The following is a 6,749-nucleotide window of genomic DNA, read 5'->3' as shown; positions in this document are numbered from 1 at the left end:
GTAGAAGCTCTAGGCTGTGAGTGGTCTGTCCCATACTGATACTGCATGTTTGCACCGAGGCAGAATGATTGCTTTCACTCGCTTGTGGAGCGATGAGTCTAGGCTCTCACTGCTAGTATTTTTAGCAAGACTGATTGAGCATTTCTCTAACATATGAGCAAGTGTTTGAGGAGCAAGTGATGGGTATGGGCACTTAGAAAGAGACTGCCAAAGGGCAGCTTCCTATTTTATAACTGAATTTTGTGAGCGTTGGTCCTCGTTTCATACTGAAGGGGAGTAGGCTCTAGTGAAGGGAGTATGTTCACGTGAAAGGAAAAGGCACTAGTCTCCCTCGTCTGCCATTATTACTTCCTTGCTGCTAGCTCTGTTCTTCATAGAAAGCCAGCATGTTTCCTCGTCACATTCTAGTCTGCCTGCCTAGACTTCAGCCTTTGCCTCCTGGGTCTCTTGCCTTGCATAGACAATCTCTCCCCTTCTCCTCTTCTTCTTCATCTCATTTGTAAACCTTTTATCAGGCTGATTCTTACTGCCTTCCCACCCCCACCCTCCGACCTTTTTCTATTTTTTCCTTTTTTTCTATTTTTTTTTACAGACTTAGGATGGCTTGTCTTGTTAGTTACTTTTTTTCCTGCCAGCCCCCAGCCTCAAGTTCTCCGATGCGACTTCAGAGGATCATCTTTGATACCTCCGCATCTGAATAATACGGTTTCTGTCCCATGCTGTAGCTGACGGCAGGACGGACTCTGAGTGCAGAGGAGAGGTTGCTTCCTCCCTGGTTTCCTATTGCGTCCCATACTGGTTTGGGTAAGCAATTTCAGAGGAAATTTGACTTCTCCGTGGAGCAGCGTGCGCCTGACAGCTAGCTGGAGACAGCACACACGGCATTGAGTCAGCGCTCCGAGTGCGGTCCTGAGTTGCAGTAAAGGTAAAACAATTGCAGACTGACAGTTTAGCTTCTAAGGAGCACATACAAATAGCAGGTTTGCCTCTAATGCTTAAAAGGCGAGGTTCCGAGATCATATTTCACGGACTGCTTCCTATAGATTTCAAGAAATGCCATCGTTCTGAAGCACAGCCGCCCTCTGTTATTGTTTAAAGGGAACAAACTGCCTTGAGACCCGTTACCTGCGAGGGAACCGAGGGCGGAAGTGACGTCAGGGCGTGCCTTCCCTGAGGGCCAAAACGGCTCCGTGATTGGCTGGACCGTGAGGGCGGATGTGGTGTCCTGGCGAGCCGTCATTGAGGGCGGATACGCTTCATGATTGGCTGGGAACCCAGGGCGGAAGCGGCGTCACGGCTAGCCTTAACTCAGGGCGGAAACGCTCCGTGATTGGCTCGGAGGAACCCAGGGCGGAGGTGCCGTGCAGGGCTTGCCGGCACTATGGGCGGAAGCTGTCGGGCCGGGCCGCGCCGGGCTCAGCTCGGGTCGGGCCGCCGCGGCGCGGTGCCGCAACGAGGTTGGTGGTCGGCGCCGCCCCGGGCCGGGCCGGGCCGGGAGGGGGCCAGGCGGCGGGCGGTTGGGGCGCCACGCGGTCGGCGGCTTCTGCGGAAACGGCCCTTGTGCGGGGCGGGGGCGGCGCCGCGCCGGAGCGGAGCGGAGCGGGCGTGCGGCGGGGTCTGCACTGCGCGGGGCTTCGGAGGGCTGGGGGAGAGGGGGGCGAAGCGGCGCGGGGGGGGGCGGCTGCGTGCGCTTGGCCGACTCCCCTCTGGGTCGGATGGACTGCTCCGTCCCGCGGCATGCTGGGAGCTGTAGTTCTGTGGCGCGCGGCCGGTCTTTCCCCGAGCCGGGGCCGGGGCCGGGGCCGGGCCGTGCGCGCCGGGAGGCGCAGGTTGCCGCTGGCTGCGAGCGCGGCTGCCGGCGGTGAGGCGAGCGAGAGCCTTCGGGGGCGCTTCCCCGGAGCGTCGGGCCGGGAGGGGTGGGGGCTGCGGCGGCCGGGCGCGGGTCCTCGCTGCGCTCGATCGTCGGGCTGCGCCTCGGAGGTTTTCCTCCCCCCGCGCGCTGACGGCCGGCTCTCTCCTTTCCCTGCGGCTCACCAGGGCAGAAGCAGCTCCCCGCCGCTGGGACCCCCGCGGGGTTTGTCGCCGAGCGAAGGTGGCGCGGCAGCTGAAGGGAGGAAAGCTGCAGCTGGCGTGCTGCAGTCGCAGGTTTCCCAGGAGAAAGAGCAGCCCGTCTGTCCCAGCTGTCCGGGTAAGTCGCAGCGACCTCCGGGTGAAATCCAGGCGTGAAGGGGATTTTGGTGGCTCTCTTAGACGGCTAGCCCTACCAAAGGTCGCATCGGTTACAAAAGGTAGTAGTAACCTTGCAGTTTGTGTGTTCTGTAACGTCTGTAGCACAATAAACTGGCAGGTGAAGAAATGAGCGGGTACAAATACACGTGACTCTACAGCTGAGATTAAATAACGTGCAGGTTCTTCTGCGTTTTGTCTTTCAAAGCGCGTTGTTTGACTCGGTGGTCCTTAACGATGATCCTCGGTGGTCCCTTCCAACTCAGGATATTCTACGATTCTGTTGTTGCCGAGCGCCTGAACTTTTTGCTCACATTACTGAGGAAAGGAATGGCTGTGCTTCTTCCCCACCCCCCTCTCTTTTTCTTTTTTTTTCCTCTCCTCTCCTCCCTCGATGACGGGGACTCGAAATGTTTTTCTCAGATGTCCATGTGGAAATTTTTAAAAAAAAAAAAAAAGAAGCTGATGGTGAACACTGACAGAATTGGGTGACACTTTCAAGGTAGAGGGCAAAGAACGTGGAAATTCCTAGTACGTTAGTGTTACTCTGTTAGCAAAACCGACGTACACGCCGCTTGCTGTTCCTAGTTTTTTGGTTTGGCCTGGTTTTCCTTTCAGAAGTCTCCCCGAAGGCCTTTGTGGACAAAACTTTGTCCCGCTTCAGCTTTAAGAATTATCCTAGAAGTAATGAACAAGTGCTTGCAGGGCTTTATGGAACGCTAGTTGCGGTCAGTCAAGAACGACTTGGGAGGCAATTCCTTTCGTGGAATTGTAGAGTGATCGAGAGATCAAGGCCAGCGTTGTGAAGAAATAGTGCCAGGTTATAGTCACAGGTGACTGCCTTCTGAAGGGAACAGAGGCTCCCATCTGCAGACCAGACCATCTTTACTGAGAGCTTTTCTACCTGCCTGGGGCTTGGATCAGGGACGTTGCTAGCGAGCTTACGAGCTTAGTTCAAACTTCAGATTATTCCCTACTCCTGCTCTTTCACGTGGGTACCAACAAAGTTGCAGCAAGAAGTCTGCGTTCAATCAAAATAAATTTCAGGGCCCTGGGAAGATAGCTAAAGGATTCAGAAGCACGGGTTATCGTCTAGCATTTTGGGATATATTAAACACAGCGTAGCCAGCTGGTCAAAAGAGGTGATTCTCCCACTGTATTTAGCGTTGGCGAAGCCTCTCCTTCAATATTGTGTGCGATTCTGGGCTCTACAATATAAAAAGAACGTTAAGATCCCTGAAAGCGTACAGAGGAGGGCAACAAAGCCGGTAAAAGGACTGGAAGGCACGCCCTGTGTGGACGCTACGGTACTTCTGCTAGCTCCTCGGAATTGTATATAGTCATGAGTAACACTCCTGATTCTAAATAGATAGTCTTTCCCTGCATATAAGCCGAACGCTATTCTACAATCGTTTGCTTCTTCCGGCAGTGGATTCTGTCTTTCAGTGATTTATGGGTACTTTACATGTCCTGGATATTGCTTTCCAGATACCTGGAGCTTGCTAGCTTTTCTGTCTCCCAGACGTGTGGCTGATAGTGGTCTAGTCTTGTGAGCTGTGCTGCCGTGAAGTCTGTCACCTGTTGATGCTGAAGGTACTTTTCTAGAAAGAGGAAGGTGGTAGGTACAGTTTCACACCAGGCCATCAACAAAATCACGTACTCTTTTTATCATCTCCAGACGTGTTTCCTTCGGTGGCTTCTGGACTTTGGTCCGTATTGTAGGCCCCGAGAAGGAAGGAGGAGGTTGGCTTTTCATAACCACAGTTTCTTCCAGCTGTTTCAGATGGATTTCATGGTTGATTCTAGTTGAAATGACTGCCTCAGGAAAAAAAACAACAAAAATGATAGAAACTGTTCCAAAAGTTTGGCGATCCCTGTTTCTCTTGGCTGAAACTGTTTTTATTCTACTGTGACCTTTTTAAGATAGGCAAAAATAAAATTCTGTGTAGCATCCAAGATGCAAATGAACCTTCAGTTTATGAGATAGCAAGGCTAACTTTGAGTTTTGATCAGACTGGTGATGTTTCTTGTTGCCTTTCCTAGGCCTTTTCCAAAAGCTTAAACGTGTAAGTTGCTCTTCGACGCTGATGAGCATTGGGGTGATGTTTTCATAGGATTATGTGCAGTACCGAGGCCTGATTTCCCCTTTTGCCTCTGCATTTCTTCACGTTTATCTGCTTTGAATTGTGCTTGCTATTTGGTTGCATAGCGGCTGCAAAGGAATCACAGGCTGGTTGAGGTCGGAAGGACCTCCAGAGGTCACCCGGTCCAACACCCCTGCTCAAGCAGAGCCACCCAGATCTGGTTTTCCAGGACCACGTCCAGACAGGTTTTGAAACCTCACAAAGACCGTGACTCCACGACCTCCCTGGGCAGCCTACGCTAGTGCTCAGTCACCCTCACAGCGAAAAAGTATTTACTGATGTTCAGGAAACCACAGGAGGGGAACATCCTATGTTTCGGCCTGTGTCTGTTGCCTCCTTTTTTTGTTCCTTGGGTACCAGTTAGAAAAGTCTGGCTTTGTCTTCCTTCCACCCTCCCTTCGTGTATTTACAGACATCGATGAGATCCCCTCCAAGCCTCCTCTTCTCCAGGCCGAACGGTCCCAGCTCTCCCAGCCTGTCCTCATAGGAAAGGTGCTTCAGTCCCTTACCGTCCTCGTGGCCCTCCGTTGGACTCTTCGCAGTGTGTCCAGGTCCCTCCTGTACTGGGAGGCCCAGGCCCAGCACTCCAGGTGCGGCCTCACCGTTCCTGAGCAGAGGCGGAGGATCGCCTTTCTTGACCTGCTGGCAATACTTTGCCTAATGCCACCCAGGATACCCTCAGCTGCTTTTGCAGCAAAGGCACATTGCTGTTTCGTGTTCAAGTTGGCGTCCACCAGGAAACTTAGCTCCTTTTCCGAGAAGTTCCTTTCTGGGAAAAAGTGCGATATCAGCGCTTTTCACTTTGTCCTACTGCAATAAATTTGTATCAGCTATAAAGCTTTTCATCTTGTAACCCCACGTCTCAGACGATTACAAATATGGTGAACAGCAAAAGTAAAGGTGAAATCTTACTGCGACCCTTCCTCTACCATGGAACGTGGTTACTCCCATTCTTTCTTTTGTCTTCTGTCTTCCAAAACACGCTTGAAATAGTCAGGTAACTTTTTAAAATGAACTCTTATCTCCTCGCGTGTGTCACTTTTTTTCGAAGAACACGAAAATACGCTCTACTTTATAAAGTATGACCTCGCTTTAAAAAGCTGTTTTAACGCTCCTTAATTAAGTCTTCTTAATCAAGTGTCCGCTAGTTCTTTTCTTACTTCCTGTTATTTTCCTTAATGTGGGAATTCCTGCTCTGGCAATTTCTGTAGGACGCTTCTGAAATAGAAGTCCGGGCCTATTAGTCACATTTCAAGTCATCTGTCCTACAGACAATTTCAAGAGAGTTAAAAATGAAAACGTAGCTTATCCGTGAGCTACTTGAGAACTCCTTAGTGAAATGCTGCGTGAGCCTTTTGACTTGTTACTTCTGCTTCTGTTTCAAAACTTGTTCTGTATCGTTTCAGTTTGAGACAGGTTCTTTGATATCCACGCCAAGAAGAAAACCTTTCTTCCGTAGGAACCCTTCAGTGTGCACAGGGAGAGGCGTGGAGAGAGCAGCTATTCTGCAAGCTGTTACTCAGGCCGCTTTTGGCTTCCAGCGCTGTTTGTACATTCCCGTGTTGTTTTGCAATCTTTTCTCTTTTCGTTAGTTGTCTAATTAAACTTTTTCAAAGGATGCCTCCCTGTTTTCAGTTTTCTCCTACGCCCTGAGATTTAGCCGTCCTTGTATTCTTTTGCTCTTTGTCAAGTCTCTTTGATACAAGCTGTGTGCAGCTTTGATACGAGCTTGTTTGTCCCCTATGACCTGGATGATCTTGCTGAATCTCCGTGATGCCTTGAAAAGGGCTGTGCTCGGGGACCGTGGCAGCATTTTGGTATCTGATACAGATTTTCCTGTTCTGGCATACAGTGAATTTCTTTGATATGTCTATTAGGACCGTACCTGTTTTCCTGCTTTGAGTAAAGAGTTGGAAGATGAAAGGTTAGCGTTCGTTTCCTCCCACATGGGCTGTAACCTTTGTCTGCGTGTCTTGTGGTTGTGTTTTGTTTGTTTGTTTGTTTTGGCAGGCCCTCCAGCAGAGCAGCAGGGTGAAAGGGCTCGAGCTGGTGGCAGGACCCTGGCAGCTCTGCAGCCTGAGCAGGTGAGAGAACAGTATGTGCTCACTCTTTAAGGTTGGGAACACGTGGCAAGCCTTAAAATACAGGTTTATAACACAAATGGGTCCTGGAAAAAATCAGCTGGCTCCAAGCATCCAGGGAGTCAAGACGGCGAGAAGATGTGTCAGTAGAAATGAGCTGAAGTGAGCCAGATGTCAAACACCACGGACTTCATATAAGGATGCAGTTGAGAAACTTTTCTCTTTCAGAGAGCGGAGATTGATTGTTGTCTTGCTGACTTGTTACGTGATCAGAGAGAAGAAATTCTCTTGGCAAACG

This window comes from Anser anser (assembly GCF_964211835.1).
Source record: "Anser anser genome assembly, chromosome: 4".
Taxonomy (NCBI): Eukaryota; Metazoa; Chordata; class Aves; order Anseriformes; family Anatidae; genus Anser; species Anser anser.
The sequence above is the reverse complement of the archived record's forward strand: the minus strand, read 5'-3'. Positions refer to the sequence as shown.